Source organism: Antechinus flavipes, chromosome 3 (genome assembly GCF_016432865.1).
Source record: "Antechinus flavipes isolate AdamAnt ecotype Samford, QLD, Australia chromosome 3, AdamAnt_v2, whole genome shotgun sequence".
NCBI lineage: Eukaryota > Metazoa > Chordata > Mammalia > Dasyuromorphia > Dasyuridae > Antechinus > Antechinus flavipes.
Window position 1 is genome coordinate 461,147,625 of NC_067400.1, and position 19,941 is coordinate 461,167,565.

The 19,941-nt window shown below is 34.5% G+C and overlaps 1 protein-coding gene across 1 annotated transcript in view; it reads right to left on the bottom strand.

Annotated features, from left to right (window-relative positions):
• The window catches only part of TNFRSF19 (TNF receptor superfamily member 19), a 96,404-nt gene extending 87,478 nt beyond the window's left edge, over nt 1–8,926 (bottom strand). The window contains exon 1 of the mRNA XM_051986572.1: nt 8,331–8,926. The gene's annotated coding sequence lies outside the window, so the exon portion shown is untranslated. The remainder of the gene's footprint in view (nt 1–8,330) is intronic.
• Nucleotides 8,927–19,941: the final 11,015 nt, after the last annotated feature.

Below are 19,941 nucleotides of genomic sequence, written 5' to 3' on the forward strand. Positions count from 1 at the left end.
TTCACAATCTACATCATCCACAATACCAATTAAGGACATTATCTAAATTTGTTTTTCCACTTTGTGCCTGTATGCTTCATCATCCTACCCCCTTCTCTGATCTTTGCCTGGATTCTTTTTTTCCTTGTTCTATTTGAGTTGTAGCTTCTGTTGTGAATCAGAAACTCCTCAATTTCATCAAAATAAGGCCTCTTTTATTATTCTGCTGCTGCCAACTTGTGTTCCTATAGCAAATGATTTTGTCCAAGAGCTCCTCACTTTTCCATTGTTTCTACGGTCACCACCTCCATCTGCTGCCTTACATTGCTTCTTCCACCATTGCCAAGTGTATCCCTTTTTTTTTTTTTTTTTTTGCAGAACTGCATCCAATGTGTACACATAAAATCCTCTCAGATAGCTAAGAAAACTTTTGCTTTGAACCTTCACTCTTAGCTAAGTGGAGTAAAGTCCATTCAACTTTTCCTACCTTAGAATACAAGTAAAAACCCCAATATGATCAGCACATTTCTAACAAAATTGCATCTCTTTGAGGTTGTGTTGAACACTAAGTCTTTATTCACTTTTTCATTTCTGATCATCTCTCTGTCCTCTACATCTGAGCCCACACACATTATTCAGAGCTGTGAAGAAACCTGAAGAGAGCTCCAGGAACCTAAAAGGTGAATGTGTCAAGCTATCAAACTTATCACAATGGCAAAGACCCACTTGCTCATTACCAATGACCTCATTTGATCCTTACCACAACATTGTAAAAGAGGAAAGACATTATCATCACCAGTTTACAGATGAGAAAACCAAATTTCAGGTTGGGCAGGTAATTTGTCCAAAGTTATAATAATTGTCCAAGTCTGGATGTTAGGTCTTCTGACTCTGTCCTTTCTACCCTATTCATTTTCCATTTTGGTCAGAGTAGTTATATGGCTAAACATATGCATAGAAAGGGTTAGCCTGACATAAATGTGAAGGACTGATTAAGGAAGGAAGGAAAAAATTTATGAAGTACCCAATTGGTGCCTTACACTGTGCTAAGAGATTTACAAATGTTATCAAATTTAATCTTCACAACAACTCTGACAAGTAGATTCTATGATTATCCCCATTTTACAGTTGAGGAAACTGAGGCAGACAGAGGGAAAGTGACTTGCCCAGAATTTTATCATTTAATAAGTATCTGAGGCCATTATTTGAATTCAAGTTTGATTACAGTCCCAGCTCTCTACCCATTGTACCATCTAGCTAATGGGAAACAAGTGGAGGCAAGCCTATTGGTAAAAGGTGATTGTAGTATTACAAGTGGGAGGTAATAAGTACTAAGTGTAGTAGCAGTGGGGATAGAAAGGGACAAATGTAAGGGATATAGCTCAGGTTGGATTAAAAATAAATGAATAGGAGAAGTATGAGTCAAAGGTAGCCCCAAGGTTGTAAACATGAAAGATTGAATGGATTAATGGTAATGCCACTGGTAAAGTCAGAAGGAGGTACCACTTTGAAGGAGAAAATAATAAGGCTGGATTTTGGATGCAGAGAAGTTGAAGTGTGTGGATGATAAGAATCAAGATAGAAAAGGTCTGTAGGCTGCTGGAAGTGCAGAGGTGAAACTCAGGAAGATTAAATTTGGGAATCTTTTAAATAGAGATGAGAGCTGAACCAAGAGAGTAAATGAAACTGGCAATGGAAAGAAAAAATAAGGACAGAATTTTGGAGGACATCCAACTTAGCGATGAAGAGGCAGTAAAAGAAAGATGGCCAGAGAATTAAGAGGACAAGCAGAAGAGAGCATATAGAAAGAGAGAATCATCAAGAATTAAAAAAAAAAAACTGCTGCAGAGAAGGATCTGATGAGGGCAGAGAGCATACCGTTGAATTTAATTATAAGGGGAAGTTTTCTTAGTTGTGAGTGCAGAAGCCATGTGGAAAAGAGGTGAGCAGAGAATGGGTAGTGAGGAGATAAAGATTTTTGGAGATGGATTCTATTTTCAAGAATCTTGTAGTGAAGGAGAGAAAAAATTTGGATAGAAACTGAATAAGATAAAAATGTCAAGGGAAGGCCCTTTTAGGACAGGGAAACCTGACCTTTCCTGAAGTCACAAGCTTTGCCCTCTTTGGTCTGGTATCCTCTCTGTTCCAAACCATAAACCATGATCATTTCTGCATCTGTACTTTTTGGTTCATAGTTTTCCCTGTCTGAAAACAAATCTTGGGGCTGCTTCCTCCATGACTCCACTCTGATTCTTTAGTTCCCATTGATCTCTCTGAATTCCAATTGTATTTATAATTACACACACAATTGAGTAATTAATCTCTAAAAGTCAGAAGGGCTTATTTTGTCTCTTCCTAGAAGACTGGAAGTTCCTTGAGGGCAGCTCTTGTTTCATAGACAATACCAGGTATGTATAAATATATGTTGAGTCAAAACATTTTTGTTGTTCAGTCTTTTCAATGTTGTCCAGTACTTTGTCACCCTATTTGATGGTTTTTTGACATAGGTACTAGAATGGTTTGCCTTTTTTTTTTTCTTCAGCTCATTTACAGATAAGGAAACTGAGGCAAACGGGATTAAGTGATTTGCTCAGAATCACTCGGCTAGGAATTATCTGAGGCTAGATTTGAATTCAGGAAGATGAGTTTTCCTGACTGTCCACTGTGCTAGCTACCCCAATAATTATGTAAATTAATTTAAGGTGGTTTATAACATGAAATTAAAATTTCTATATTGTTTACAACTCTTCTTATAACAATAGAATACATTCAAAGAAAAGGGCATTTTTGTCCTACAGACAATTGGCTGCATGTAATTTTAAAATGCCATGTTATTTAGGGTAGACATTATTTCATTTTTATCTTTATATCCCTAGTACTTAGAATACTTGGCACATAATAAGCACATCGTCAGTAACATTTATGTAGCAATGTCTTAATAAAATACTTCTGTATCAAATTATCTTCCACATTATATCTATATATAGTTTATATTTAAACATTACTTTATGTATGTATATACACATATATGTATATTTTATTTAGATGATTTACCTAGCCATTCATCCATTCAACAAACTATTGAATTGGTGTGCCACAGAGGATACAGGTCAAGGTCTGGAGTCAGGATAATCTGAGTTCAATTTTGGCCTCAAAAACTTACTAGCTGTGTTTCCCCAAGCAAATGAATCTCCTGCTTTCATATAAAAGCATGAGTTTAACCATTCAGGAATACTTGGGGCAATTTTTTTTTTTAAGGGGGTATGTTCTCAGTAGCTAGGTGATACAGTGAATAGAATGCTGGGCCTAAAATTAGGAAGACCCATTTTCCTGTATTCAAATCCAGACTCAAACAATCACTAGATTTGTGACCCTGGTCCTGTCACTTAACCTGTTTGTTTCAGTTTCCTCAACTGTAAAATGTGAATAATAATGGCACTTAATAGTACAGTTGTTGTGAGGACTAAATGAGATGATTTAGCATGGTATCTCATGCCAGACATTGCTATATAAATGCTACTTATGATGATGATGATGATGATGCACTTATTATGTGCTAAGTATTATTCTAAGTACTAGAGGTATAAAGGTAAAAACGACATAATATCTACCATAATATAGCTTTCATTCTAAGGAAACAACATATCCTCATAAATAAATCCAAAGAAAGGCCTACCATATGGGTAAAAATAGGAAAAGCTTTCTATAGGAGGTGGACAGAGATTCTACAGCTTGTGCACAGAATCTAGAGCTGGAATGTTGTCAGGGACTATAGACTAGAGACATCATATTCCAGTTTAGCTGGAATATAAAGTGTATGAGAGGGAATAATATATAATAAGCCTGAAAAGGTAGACTGGAGAAATACTATGACTGTAATCAATACCCTGGAGGTCTAATATATACCCAAGTAGACAAATACTTATGTGTACATTTATATACATATAGATACTTGTATCTATATGTACATGTAGTAAATATACACATTAGCTTATAAATAGGATATAAAGGCTATTTTGGCATTATGCTTTACATATATGATATCTGCTAAACGAAATGATGCAAATAAATTTGTCAAAATTTAGAGCACAGTGCTGATAATATTTTGTTGTTGGTATTCGAGTCATTTCAGTTCTGTCTAATCCTTTATGATCCACATTTGGGGTTTTTTCAGCAGAGATACTGAAATGGTCTGCCATTTCCTTCTCTAGTTCATTTTGCAGATGAGGAAACTGAGGCAAATAGGATTAAATGACTTGCCCAGGATCACACAGCTAGTAAGTGTGGGAATCCAGATTTGAACTCAGGAAAATGAGTGTTCCTGACTTTAGGCTCAGCATTTTATGCATTTTGCCATCTAGCTGCCAAGAACATACTTCCTTAAAAAAAAAAATCTGTGCCCCAAGCATTCCTATATGGTTAAATTCATCCTTTTATATAAAAATAGGAGATTCAAACTTAAGTCAATTCTACTCTTTCTATGGTAGAAAAGTTAGAAGTTAGCAAAAGATAGGCTGGAGTCATCTTTGGTTTAGAAGTTAAAAAGTCTGCCTGTGTTTCCTTTTCTCTTGCTTTTCCCCCTCTCCCGGCCCAATTCTTATCTATTTAGAGGAAGAAGGATGAGGTAGCAGCAGAAGTCTGTGCTATGAATATGAACAGAGATTGTCCTCTCTGGAAGTTCCAACTTTCTCTTAACTCTGATTTAAAAAAAAAAAAAAAAAAAAAACGGTTTCATCACGTTTCACTTTAGGTTGAATTCTTTAAAAATGATTTCTTTCCCTTTCTACCTCAGAATGCTTCAAGTGTGAGTTTTGTGCTTTGGTATTTTTGTGGATACCTGTAGCATCTTCATCTTATCTTGGAGAAGGCTCTCTTTCTCTGTTAAGAGAGGAAAACTTTGGCCAACTTTGTGGCTAAGGGAAAATTCTATACTGAAAAAGAGTTTAAACTCTAAAACTCTAAAATTTTGTGATATTTGTTGGACCTCACTTGTGTCCTATATCTGCTCTTCAATTTATAGAGTTGCTGAAGGATACTGAGAGATTGTCAAGAAACAGGTTTGCACTGCAACAAGGCCAACTCTGCTCACTCTACTACACTGTCCCTGGATTTTATGATAACTGGTAGAATTATGGTACCTATAATTATCTATTCAAATAAGATATACAAAGCTGTTATAAGGGAAGATTTAAAAGAAAAGATCTAAACCATATTAATTTTTAACAATAAGCTTGTTGCCACTTTTTAGTACCTTTAATAAGGAATTTATTACCAATCTGGAATTTTTCTTGAGTTTACATGACCATATGTAATAATCAAATACTAATTGTGGATGATGGCTGTTTTACCTAGAAAAAATGTTGCTTATGGGTCTTAGAAATTAGAGCTAGCAAGAAAATTAGCCACAGTACTTTAACTGGCACTGGCAAGTACCTTAATACATTCCTTATCTAGAGTATTTGCTTTTTCTGCTTAGGCATTTCATTTTCAAGAAAGAAAAAATCAGGAAAGGCTACTGAAAAGTATTCTCAGTAATATGGAGAGTGATTTAAAAAAAATTATAAGTGCTTCTATATATGGAACAGGTAATGACATTTGTCCACAATTGTTTCATAATAATGTCAATGGGACTTTTAGCATTTGCAGCTTTAAGCTAGTGTAAAAGTGTCTGGGGAGCTCACTGGAAAAATTTATGAAAATTCCAAATTCTCCTTAAAACAGAAAGTTGGCTGATTACAATTTCCCATCAATGGCATTTAGAAAATTCACAAAAACTATTTTAAATGTGGTGATAAATCACCATAATGATAATATTTTTAGAAGGCATACTTTTGCTTGCCTTGCTAATCCTACTAACTTGGAGTATCTGATACTCCCTGGTAGGAATGTAGAAATCTATTCATGTGGTAGAGATGCAAAAGACAGGATAGTTGAGAAGTAATTTGGAGTTACCGTGTTGATAGACAAAAGTGCTTGACATAGTTGTCTCAGTAGCAGAAAATGCACGCCAGAGGAAGTTGCTATCTTTATATCTCAAAGACTAACATTGTTCCCCAGTCGGCTACACAATACACTTGTTATAACAGTTGTTAGAAAGTTATGCTACTCAGTAAGCAATCTGGTACATTCACCACTACCACCACAACACAGCCAGGGCAATCTTTGAACAGTTATTAATCACGGTGTACTTTTGTAAACTGAGAATTGCTAGTTCATTGACATGGAAACCTATAATTAAAGCTCCAGCCAATTGTTCTTTCTTAAACATTGTGACTTGTTTAATTTCTCAGCCTAAGGCTGTGTCTATACAAAGTCAGCAGTTATTTATTTAATTTAATTAATTCAGGTAAAATGGTTTGGGGAGGGGAGACCTGAATTGCCTGCTCTGGCCTGAATTAACCACATGTTTGCCAATTTTTTTCCCCCATTTTGTTCTGTGTAGACAGCTCGAGTTTGTTATAATGAGATTAACAAAAGAATAAATCACTATGTGAAGCTGAATTAAAAGAGGGATAAATGATTGAGACAATCCCCAGGGCTAGGGCAAAGTATATCTACATGCTGCTTTCTCAGTTGTGACTTCATAGTCTTTTCTTTGAGTTTTCTTTGCATCCTGGTACAGTTAGTCTGAAGTATATTAAATAAGGTATATAAAAATTAAAAGTGATGCTCTGGGAGGTTATGGTCATAATTTGTTGCATTGTTAGGAAAATGAAATTTTAAATACCTCTCCTGGCATCAGTAAAAGCAACAGTTAAGACTGAAAGATTAAATTCTTACTGACAGCTCTTTAAATCACAGTCAGCTTGGCATGGGCTTAAATAACCTCCACTGACAACTATCAAAGTAGGGAAATCAAACCTACAGTGCTAATTGCCCTCCTCCTAATATCAGGCAGCTACTTTACAAAGGAATGCAAATTAATTGGTTTGGGAAAATTAATGATAGATGAAATCAGGCCTCATTAGGCCATACTAGTTTCATCAAAATGTCAGGATAAATGGTAACTGGTCCAATCACCATTTAGCCTTATCTTGGTTTTTTTTCTCTTTTTTTCTTTTTTTAGCCAACACAAAATAGAGTATTGTTATGCTAACTGAATAGTCTGCCCAAATAAAACAAGGAATGGGATGGGGGTGAAGTTCTTAATGACTCAATGAGAAAAACTCTGATCTCGCCATTATTTCCCAGAGTCTTATTGTGATTAAGTTCAAAATGAAAAGATTTCAGATATTTTGGTACTTACTAAGCTGATAAGGTACTTGAGATTGTCTTGTTTTGCTAATAATTAACTTTCTCTTTTCAAATTTAGTTCATCAGCTCGGTTAGATCTGTGGTTTGCCACGGTGTATCTAAACTGAACTTGAAGTGAAACTCAAATATTTTATTTAAAATACTAAGTGTTGACATTCAGATAATTTTCATAAACAACTGGCAAATTTTAATGGGAGCAGCTATCACTGTGCATTTGAATGCTAATTTGGCAATTAATATAAAACATTTTTGAGTCCTCTTTTAAATGGGCTTTGATCTTTCCAAATGGCTCATAATATGTACACAGCGCTTCCAACCAAGTTTAGAGCAACCTGGCTTCACTTAAAAAAGAAAAAAAAAGAGACACTTAGTTTTATACATCAAAAGCTTGAATAATTAAATTTTTTCAAATAATCTCGATAAACTACAGGAAGACATGTAATTGCAGTGTTTATGTGTATATATGTACAAATATTCACTTAACATGTATATTTTATATATCACGTATGATTTATATACATATAAAACACACGAACATAACAATTTATGCAAAATATTTAATTTGCTCTTTTATATAAGAAGGAAGTAATTTGTTTTAAATAAACTCTTTCTGCCTTTAAAGAAATCAAATATTGCAATTTATAAACAAGAAAATTAAAACGAACAAAAATCTTTAAATCATACATACTTAATCTACATTTATATTTACCTACATATTTAAAACTACATTTACTCTTTGTATGCGTTACTTCTGCTGCATGCTTAAGTTGTCACAGTCTTTTACTTTGGTTAGCTGGACTTGTCTCTTCTGCTTGCTTGCAACTAAATTTTTCACAGCAAATTGGGCAAAACATACCACTGCAAACAATGCTTGCTGCATAAATCAACTATTACATTTCCTCTGACAAGCATAGTTAGAAGGGTGGCGTTGCATTCGACAGACAGCTTCTGGTCCGAGAGTGTTAAATTTATTTGCTCCAAATATACATACACACACACACACACACACACACACACACACACACACACACATACAGAGAAGAATAATAATAGATCATAATAATAAAAAGCCTGCAACAAAATATAAAATGTAGTACCTGTAACGTGCTGAAATCTCTCCAGTCTCCGCCCTTTCAGTAATTTAGTTTCACACTGGCACCACTTCTGTACCAAATGCTTCTTCCTCCCCCAAAAATGTGTGTCAGCACAAGCCCAGACGAAACTCCAAATCCAGGAAAATAAAATTAACCGTGCAGATCAAAGGCAGACGAGCACGGAGACCAAATGCCTGTAATCTGATCAGTGATCAGATGCCATTACATCAAAGGCAGGCTAAGTTGTTTGGGCTTTTTTTCTTTTTAAAGATATGTTAAAAAGAAAATTCTCTTTTCAGCAGGTAGTTACCTCCCCGCCTTCTGGTCCTTAAATGGCTTTGTTAAGTGTTGCTCACTTTGGCTTCTTCCCTGGGTTTCTGGGCCGGGAGAAAGCGGAGGATTCCTCCTGGGTTCCCCCGAGTTGAGTGGCTGGATCTGTAGCTTTTTCAGTTCCCAAGCTGTGTTGTGGATTGTGTGTTGGGAGTTTTTCCTAGTGCCAGCGGGTTGTGCTTTATCCCTTTCATCTAGGCGAACTGCAGATCCCATGACATCATTCAACGCTGTGGGACTGGTAGGAGAGCTATAATTCAGCCTGTGGGGGAATACATCGAGCGAGCGAGAGAGGAACTAGAGTTTGCAAGATTTCTAATCAGGTTAGTCCATTGTAACCAGCACAGGGCTCATTTCAAAGTTCCTGTTATCTGCTTCCTAGGGAGAAGGGAGAGGGGACTAGTTAGAGCTTTTGTGCTTGATAAGATCCCTGATAAAGTGCTAAATAAGAGTATTTAAAACCTTATCTTTGACAAAAATCACCGTTCCCACAAAGACTAGGCTATCTGACATTCAGAACATTTAATAAAGCTGCCAAGCAATTATGAAAAATGTCTCCAAATCGCCAGATGGACTGGGTGAATGGCAACAATAGCAACCCAAGTGAATGAGAAAGAGATCTCTAAGAATCCAAACAAATTATCCTCTTCTTGAAAGTCAAAATGGAAGAAACCCATTATCAATTAGCTAATGGCATTCAAAATTAAAACGGGGCCGTCTGAACAAGTAATTAAATCAGCAGACAACAGCCTCTTGGATTCTGTTCTCAGATCTGCCACCATCTCACTAAGTGACTTTTGGCTCCTACTCAAGCTTGTCTTTGCCTTAGTTTCTAATTTTGTAAATTGGTTATAATAACACCTCTATATGCTCAGTATTGTTAGGCTTAATTCATTAAGACTTGTTAAATATTTTAGGATTATTACATAATATATAAAAGCGAAGTACTTTCATGTATAATGATGATCCAAAAATATGTTTTCATTGGTCTTTCTAAAGTAATGTACAGCCACGTATGGGTAAAAATAATGTTCAGTCAGGTCAGACTCCTCTTGGCTAAGATACTTGAGTGGTTTGCCATTATCTTTTCCAGCTCATTTTACAGATGAGGCAACTGAGACACATGGAGTTAAGTGACTTGCCCAGGGTCACACAACTAGTAAGTGTCCAGGCTGCTGTGACACTTAGCTGCCTTAATTTTTTTCACATTAGCGTATTTTATTTTCCCCATACATGAAAAGATAGTTTTCAACATTCTTTTTTTTTTAAATTAGATTTTGTGTTTCAAAGTTTTTTCTCTTATTCCTCCCTCCTCAAGACAGCAAGCAATTTGATAGAGGTTATACATGTACAATACTTTTAAACATATTTCTATACTTCCATGTTTTGCAAGAAAAATCAGACCAAAAAGGAAAAAAAAAAAAAACACGAGAAAGAAAAAGCAAGCTAGCAACAACAACAAAAAGTGAAATTATTATGCATTTGTGGATTAAATCACATTCAATCTCGATAGTTCTCCCTCTGGAATTTTCTACTCCAAGTCTATTGTCATTGCTGAGATTAGCTGCCTTTTACTTCACAAATTTATTTAATTAAATGCAATTTATTTATTGATTTAAAATTTGCAAAATATTTCACAAATATCTCATTTATTCATACAACTGCTATAAGTGCTCTATAATTATTTTTAGTTTTAAAGATAAGGAAATTGAGGTTAAATGCTAAGAACAGGACAAGTTAAAAAGTCCCTGAGGCAGTATTTGAACACAGATTTTTCTGAGGGTTGGGCTTTCTATCTATTCTGCACCACCTAGCTGACAGTTCTAAACTGCACCTAGAACTTCATGCTCAGTGACATTTAATAAATAAAAAATTAAACTAAATACCATACTTTAGTTCAATTCTCCCGTGTCAATCTTGAATGAGTATCTAAAATTATATTAAACTTTCCCCTCTTTTGTTTATTTCTTACAATCTATGAACAGAAACTCATGATGGCCTAATTTGACTTCTTTTTATCGTAAAATCTGAAGTAAGATAATGTGGCATTGAAGAGAATCTAATTTTTATCCGACCATGTTTTCTTTTGTAATACAGTACGAGGCAACAGCAAATTGTGGTTTCAAGATCATAGGGTCATAAATTGAGAGCTGGCAGGGATCTTAGAGGTCATCTAGTTCAACTCCCTTATTTACCAATGAGGAATTGGAGACCAAGAGAGGTGACTTACTTGAGTTCTCTACTATTTTTATAATCATGGGAGGAAGGGAAATTATTTTGGTTTTCAAAAATAAAAAATATAACTAAAAATTAATTAATGATATTTTTGCAAAACTGAAAGGGAAAGGTAGAAATCTATTCTTTCCTCTTTGAGAGCAAGAACTATCTTTTGCCTTTCTTAGTATCTTTAGAGTTTGCCACAAGTCTTGGTACATAGTGAGTGCTGAATAAGTATTTATTCAGTTTTTCCTTTCTTATAGGCAGGTTTTTTTTTTTTCATAGAATCTAGAAATGAAAAGGATCTAATTAGAGCTTCTCTTTTACATATGAAGAAACTGAGGCTGGGACAAGTGAAGTAATTTGCTTCTTGAATTCAAACTCAGTTCAGATCTCTAAATATTCTGATTTTTCTGCTCCTTGAAAGATACCCCTTTTATCATAGAATACATTTTAGAAGATAAAGGTTTTTTTTTTTTTAAACAAATTAGTGTTTTGTTTTTTAACATACACTTCTTTATAAATCCTATTAGGAGAAAAAAAATCAGAACAAAAGAGAAAAATCATGAGAAAAAAAGAAACAGAGGAAAAAAATGTGTTGATTTATGTTCAGTCTCCACAGTTCTCTCTCTAAATGCAAATGGGGTTTTCTATCCAAAGTTTATTGGGATTGTCTTGGATCATTGAACTGCTGAGAAGAATCAAGTCTTTCACAGTTGATCATCACATAATCTTGCTGTTACTGTGTTCAATGTATTCTTGACTTTGCTTATTTCACTCCACATCAGTTTATATAAATCTTTCTAGGCTTTTCTAAAATCAGCTTGTTCATATTTTTAATAGAACAATAATATTCCATTACTTTCATATACCATAACTTATTTAGTCATTCCCCAATTGACGGGCATCTACTCATTTTCCAATTTTTTGCCACCACAAAAAGAGTTGCTACAAACATTTTTGCACATGTGGTTCTTTTCCCTCCTTTATGAATGTCTCCTTATTAGTCATAACTTTAAATCAAATTTATTTCTTTTTTTAAAAAATGTTGATATTCTTTGTTTTTACATTAACTTTATTCCCAAATCTATCTCTTCTCCTCTCTTACCTGGAAAACCATCCCCTGTAAGAAAAAAAAAAATTAAAGAGAGAGAGAAAAAAAGCAGTTTAAAAAAAAACTAACCATGATTCTTCATCTTTGTAAAAAAGAGGAAAGGATAGATTTTCTTTTCTTTGAGTTTGATAAATATAATTAAAAAGAGGTGAGTTTCTTTTTTGTTGTAGCTTCTATTTACATTTTTCTAGTCATTGTGTATATGATCTTGCTTCTTTCATTTTGCAACTCATTCATACAAATCTTCCCATACTTCTCTATGTCCTCCATTGTTTCTTCTGGAGCAGTTGAACACTGTCTTCATGCCTAGTAGATAGAATTGCAGGTTGAATACCAGGAGGACATGAGTTCAAGAGATCCCTCTGATACACAATAGCTGCTTGACTCAGACTTAAACTCTCAATGTTGACTTGCAGCTTGAAGTTGTAGAGTGGGGGCCATCTGCACAGAGTGAGCTTCCTCATTGGGAGTTATGTATCAATAAAATATGGTATGAAAATTTAAAATTTACATTGTATTAAAAAAGAAATGACAATAATACTTATGAACATCTCTGAAACTTTAAAAAATAAACTTTATCTTTAATACCCTGTACTCTTTTCAAAGCCACAAATAAAATTGAATAGATGAGCTCAGAATTGCTGAAGTTTCACCAAGAATAGTTAGTATCCTCAGAACAGCCTTTGGAAAACAGTGATCCAAATGAAACCTAGGTATCCATCTGCATACTCCATCTGCACACTCACTCATACCTACACACACAATCAGAAGGGAGAAAAAAGTATTTCAAGACTTAGAGAGAAGCCCAATGTTGGCTGTAATTTAAGAATTTATTTTAAAAATAACTTGAAAAGTTAGCCAGCCTTTCCTTGTGGACCTGATGTGACACTTTCACAATCAGTATACTATTGGACTTAGTTTTCATGTATCTGTCCTCAGTGGCCTAATGGCCCTTGCAGCCAATGACAAACATTTTCAAGATGATGTTAAATTTAGAGATATAATTTGTTGGCACAGAAGTGAAATTAAAAGTCTGCTTTACATATGCAGGGACTGAGTTTATAACTGTGGCCTCATTAGTACTACATTCTAAATGAACTGAGCCTTGTTACTTTGTTTCTGGTCTTACTGTTCTTTTTTGTTTTGTTTTTAAATTTTTTGGTTGGTGCATTGCAATAAAGAAGACTTGGGAGAAAACTTGCTCCAAAGTACCTTAGCTGAGCTAAATTCTGTTGGATAGTATGGTGACAGGAACAATTTAAATACAGGATGCAAAAAATTCTCCCCTTTTAAAAAGCCGAGTTACAGTCTTAAATTGATTGCTTTTAATTCTCTGTTGTCATATCAAATTAACTTCTCCTTCTCCCTTCAATAAATTATACTTCAGTTGTTGTGTCTCCACTTTCTGTGCTAATTTCTCTTGAGAATCTGGAACACATTTCTGCCATTTCTTTACTTTAACATGTTATAGGTCATGTGAATTATGATGACAATGAGTTATTGCTTCAGGTTGGACAAGTTGTTTTGGTATTGAGTTTCATTGTTCATTAAGCTCACTGTATCAACTTGTGAATAATGTGAGGTCTTATTTTCTCTTTACTAAGGACATTTTATGGATTCCGTGAAAAAATAGTTGTGTAATAAGAAACTGGCACATATACAGAGTATATCACTGTCAGGTGGTGCAATTTCTCCAGGTGGGAGAGACTAGAGATGATGATGCATAATGAAATACCTTAGAGAGATGGTAAAGCATGTGTAAGTATTCTATCACTGGCTCTGGTTGGTGAACCCTGCAGTGAATATGTAGCCCTTTGATTGGCAGTGGAGACATTCAGAAAGGCCTGAGGCACTCTGGGCTTGTTATCTGACATTTTGTTTGACTCCTCCATTTTAGTAGATGTTTTTGATTCTTTCCTTCATGGCATTTAGTAAAAGATACTGCTAAGGAAGAAGTCTCAGGCCTTTCTGACGCCTTGAGATCTTGTGAATGTAGACTTGAGTTCTCGTTCAGCCTCAGAATTTGTTCTTTTTCATTTTAAGTGAAAGGAGAATGGGTTATATAGCCACCTCCACTTTAATGTCCCAAGAAGCAAGGGAGTAATATCACAGCCCAGCCTAGTGTGAACTGAGACAAGCTCTCTGTTGATGCCATATTTAGATGAACTTGGTAGGACCAATACCATATAGAAACTGGTTACTTTTCTCCCAAATCCCTAAGAGTTGAGGACATTATGTTCTTGAGGTAAAAGGAAGAAACATTTGTGCTTTTGTTATTGCTATATTTCCAAAGTAAATTTTCCTTTATAAAGACTAATTGACATTAATTTGTTAAATGGAGCTAGAGTACTCCCTACTAACACCTAATAGTCAGGGAAACATAATCAATGCGGACTCAAGGCAATGGTAATAGAGACTTTAGGATCTTGAAAGGGATTTGTAGCTTGCCTGCTACATAGGGAAGAGAATAGTCACATTGGAGAAAATCTGCTATACTTGCATTGGTTATTTTAAAACTTGCTACATTGTTCAAACATTTTTTAAAAAGTGAGTTAAAGGACATTAGAGAGACTATTAACATTTTATTAGGTAAGTAAAACTTGCATGTAAAGTTCATAGGATCAGAGATTTGGAAATGGAAAGATACTTAAAGGTCTTTTAGGAAGATCAAACTGAATTTAGAGATAAGGAAACTGAGTAATAAAAAGGTTACATGCCTTGGAAACCTTGAGGTCCTATGATTACAAATAACATGAAATTTTACTTAATAAGCAGCTCAGTGAAAAGCAGATTTAGAAAATGTACACATGATAAGGTTTCTAAATTCCTAAATTTCTAGACAATCTCGATTTTTAATTCCAATTCATGAATCATGTAACCTTTGATAAGTCAAATGGGAATAGTACTATATAAATCAGAAAATAAGATTCTAACTGCAAAGTTAGAAAGAACCACAAGGTCATTTAGTCTAACTAGATAACAAATCATAAATTCTTATCAGAATGCCCACTTAATTGCTTGTTGGAAAAAATATATTATGTATATACACCTCTCTATATACACACATACATATATATGTATGTATAATGCTATAAATACATGTTTGCATTCATATGTATATTATGCATACATGTACACATAATATACGTACTGTAACATACTACACATCTATAGATATGTATATACCTATGTGTGTATATATACATTTATACACATACATATATTTACACACACATTGTATGTATGTTTGTGAATTTTGGATGAACTACTAGTAACTCAAGTTACTTGACCCATTTCAATGATGAAGACCAGCCTGCTCAGAGGCATTTTGGGGGTTAGCCCACATTTACCAAGGTAGTTATTTTTTCCCACCCAATATAGGGAACTCCCTTAAGACTCTTAGGCAGTTGGCAATATCTAACCCCTAGCTCTTCTTTTGCAGAAGGGAATATGAGCTACTTGTCTCAGTTGTTAAGAGTATGTTATCAATGTGGATTCGTCCAATTACATTCTTGGCTTTAGCCTCCAATGAAGGAAACAGCCCTCCACCTTTTGTGCTTTGTTTTAGTGGACCCTAATTATATGAATATGATTTAATTGTGATAATCACATAATCATGGTTTGACTGGATATCGTTCTTTTCTCACAACTCAAGAAGCAAATAAAAAGTAATCAGAACAAATATGTATTAATCACTATACCTATAGCCACTGTGAGGCTAGCCAGCATTTAACTCATTATAGTATATCCTCACTGCAAAAATTCTTGGACATAATTCATATTTTGAAAGCAAGCTGCTACTTATCAGTCAGTCACCTTGGGAGCTAGGAAATGCCCTCAATGCTGACAAAGACAAATGTTCCTAGCTCCCTGATCCATCCCTCTTACATCTGATTTTCTCATTCAAAGTCTCCTGAAAGTCCCTGCATATAGTCAGCTTCAGACACTAGTTACTTGACCCTGGACAAGTCATTTAATCCTATTTGACTCATTTTCCTCATCTATAAAATGAATGGGAGAAGGAAATGGTAAACTACTCCAATTATCTTTGCAAAAAAAAAAAAAAACCCAAATGGGGTTATGAAGAATCAGATATGACTGAAATGATGGAACAACAACAATAACATTAACTTTTTTTGTTTCTTCCAGTTCCCACTCTTGGATTCTCTGAAAAGTGGAATGGGCAGCCTCAAGGTGTTGTATGATCCACTTCCATAGAGGTATTCAAGCAAAGGTAGATGAATAATATATATTGCAGAGGTATACTTTCAGGTACATGTAGCACTAGATTTCTAAAACCACTTTCTTTCCCATTTTGAGATTCCCAGTCAGTACTTGTCTTTCTCTGCTTCCCTAAAAAAGACAGGAAGTAGACTCCTGCTAGTTTGCACATGCTTTCAGTTCCTTTGTAAGTAGATTATTTGAAATACCACATTTTGCCATGGAAAAGTTTTTTCTAATGGTTAGAAGAATCTCAGGCCAACCCACAAAAAATAACCAAACCTCTCTCCCTCACCCAAAAAACTTTTTCACCCACAATGTGCCAGAAAAATATTACTATTTTTCCCAACAATATCAGAGACCTTAAACGTCACCTCTTACTGATTAGAAACTAAATGTGACAATTCTAACCAAAGCAATTTGTAGGATGGAAAATAAGACAAAAAGAGGAATATTCAATTAATCACATTCATGAAATGGGAGCACATGGGGAACCTTTAGAATAAAGTAATTCATATATATTGTAAATACTTTGATTTCATTGAAAGTTGAATCTGAAGTAGCTAATGCTAAGCTACTTTTAGAAGTATGGACCTTAATTAAAATTATTTAAAGATGAAATAAAATATCTAATTGAGTAGTATGGAGTATATTGTTGATGTACAATAAATAATGAACAGAGTTAAAGCTGTGCAGATATTTTTGAAAGACAGAATTATAAACAAAATCACAGAAAAAATTATTCTAAATAAAACTACTCATCAAAAAGGGTGGTTTTATATTGATTGATCACTTTTAATCAGCTCTTCTTGAATAAAGTAAAGACACCATTTATGAAAATAGCTTTTTGGTCATATGGTATTTTAGAAAAAGGATTAGACTTAAAATTAGATTATGATGGGCAAGACATTTAACATCTCAAACACCTGTAAATGGGGACAATAATCATCCATGCATGCTTACCCCCACTAAGTTGCTGTATCTAATCTTATAACACATGTAAAAGAATTTTCTACCCATCTCAGTCTTACCATGATTATTATTGCTTTTCTTTATTCTCCTCTAGTTTGATGGTGTTTAGATAGAAAACAGTCCTGAGACTGATTATTATTCTGCTATTATTTTGATTTATACTTAATATTCTCTGGATTGTTGCACAGGTAGATAAAATGATTTTTAAAAATTGAATAAGGCTATAAATGCATCTATAGGCTTACCAAAGTGTCCTTTGGAAAAAGCTGATAGTAGATAGCATGATGGGGATAATATTTCCTTCATCTTGCTTCCAGATGGTTTTGATTTCTTCAGGATGTTCCTATATATTATGAAAGCTTTTCATTCCAAGGAGTTTGAAGATTATGAGTATGGTAATATCTATTAAAATTTCTTAAATTTTTATGAAGCAATGTTATTTATGACCAGTTATGGGTAATGGTTTTTATATGATAGTCCTATGGTTTTCAGTATAGTTTAATTCCCATGAATATTTTAAGATTTCTGTAAGGATGGGACTCAATTAAACCTATCTATTGAATACCCCCACCTCATTGAAAGTAAGTGAAATGAGGACATGTCTGTATACATTTATTAGTGAAAAACTAGTGTCAGCCAATCAGTCAATAACTTTAGATTTACCATGAAAATTACTTAGGATAAGTAGATATGATGATAGAAAAAATGTCCAGATTGTCTGAAGAAACAGTCATTTCCTATGGGTCATATAAAAAAATAAATGCTAGTTTATAACTATAGTTATTTGAACTTTTGGTGGGGAAGAGTTATGTGAACCAGAGAAGAGAGAGCATTGAAGCAAAATCTCCGAGAAGGTGAGCACCTCAACTTTGGCCACAGCCTAAGTTTTTACCTCCCCACTCCTTAGCTAGTACAAAACTAGCTAAGATGATAAAGGTCTAGAGGATTTGAGACTTCCCATTGACATCCATCTAACATTCTCCAGGTTGGCAGTGACTTGATACAGTGCAGACACTGGGAGCCAAGAATGAACAATAGGATGTGAGAAGCCAGATTTGTGCCATCACAAGCAAGGAAGCTATATCATGCCAAAGGGGAGCATCTTGAGCACATCATAAAGGGGAGAAGAGGATTTTCATCAATCAAGAACAGCAAGCCACTCTTTTATTCTATAGGTTCTCCTGATTTGAGCCCACTTCTTTTAAGAATCTGCACTGCAGGAGAATGGATCACACAGTTGGGGAGAATGTTTTGTATTAGTTGTTTATATTATGCCACCTTAGAAAGTGCCTCTTTCTAAAACTATTTGAATCTAGCCAATTAAATAAAATCAATCAATAATCATTGGGAGGAGCAGTGGAATTGGGGTACTTGCAGTATTTATGAAATTGAAATTACTCAGTCTTGTCTCTCAGTGCCTTAGGAGGATGTAGTAGCTATTCTCTGACTTTTTCTCGACTTTTGCCATTGGAGGTTGAGAAAATAAGTCTCCCAACTTATCAAATGATAAATTTCTAATGTACAATTCTAGTTACCCATTTGTTTCTTATTAGATAAATGATAGTTGCTAACAGGGTTAAGTGTCTTGTGCTGGGTCACCTTCCTAGTAACTGTGTGAAAATGACTTTAAACTCAGATCTTCCTGACACCAAGCCCAAGGCTCTATTCAATCTAGTTGCCCTAACATAGAATATGAGAACTATACATGTTTCAAAGTATTTTGAACTGAAAATAGATTTCATTTTTAAGTTGTTACTAAAAATATAAGCATTACTTTTATGATAAGAAACGACAGTATAGTGGAAGGAGAGCAGGATTTTGAGTGGGGAATATATAAGTCCAAATTGTATCTCTGACATTATTAACTTTCAACTCTAACCACTCTGTGTCTCAGTTTTCTCATTTGTGAAATGGGAATAATGATAATGCATTTTAGTGCTTATTTCACGGAATTGTGATGAAATTCAAATAAAATTATCAATGAGCACCAAACACACAAAACAAAAATGAGAGTTTGGATCCTCAAAAATGAGAGTCTATATATATTGAACTGGCACAGGATATAGATCACCTGGCCTAGAATTAGAAGAACTTAAGTTCAAATATGGGCTCAAATACGTACTAGCTGTATGACCCTGGGCAAGTCACTTATCCCCAATTGCTTTGCCAAAAAAGAAAAGAAAAGAAAAGAAAAGATAAAACACTCCAATATCTTTGCCAGGAAAAGACCAAAGGTGGGGCCACAAAAAAGTGTAATTGAAAAAGAAAAGTTAAAGACATGATTGAAACAACTGAACAATGAAAGATAAATGAAAACAAAAGGTAATTAGGGAAAAGGACAGTAGCAGCTGGAGAGAGAAAAAAAAAAAGTCTGTTGTAGAAAATGGTACCTTAATTGACCTTTGAAGGAAACTTGATATTATAAGAAAGAAAGTGAGAAAAAAATGCAATTCTATCACTGCCAGGTGCAGGTGGCAAGCAAAAGCATGGGCATGGAAGATGAAGTGTCATATGTGAGCAAGACAGGTAGGCCCTTTTGAGTGGAGTGTAGATTTATGAAGGGGATTAATGTATTATTTGGTGGGAAAGGTAGTATAGAATCAGGCTACTAAGAACTTTAATTGCCAAACACAGATATCTGTGATTGATCACAAAATACTTTGCATCCTTAAGATTTCTATAAATATAGCTATTGCAACATATATAAGTTTTCATAAATATAAAATTATAGCAACTATCATGATAATATCTCAATATAAT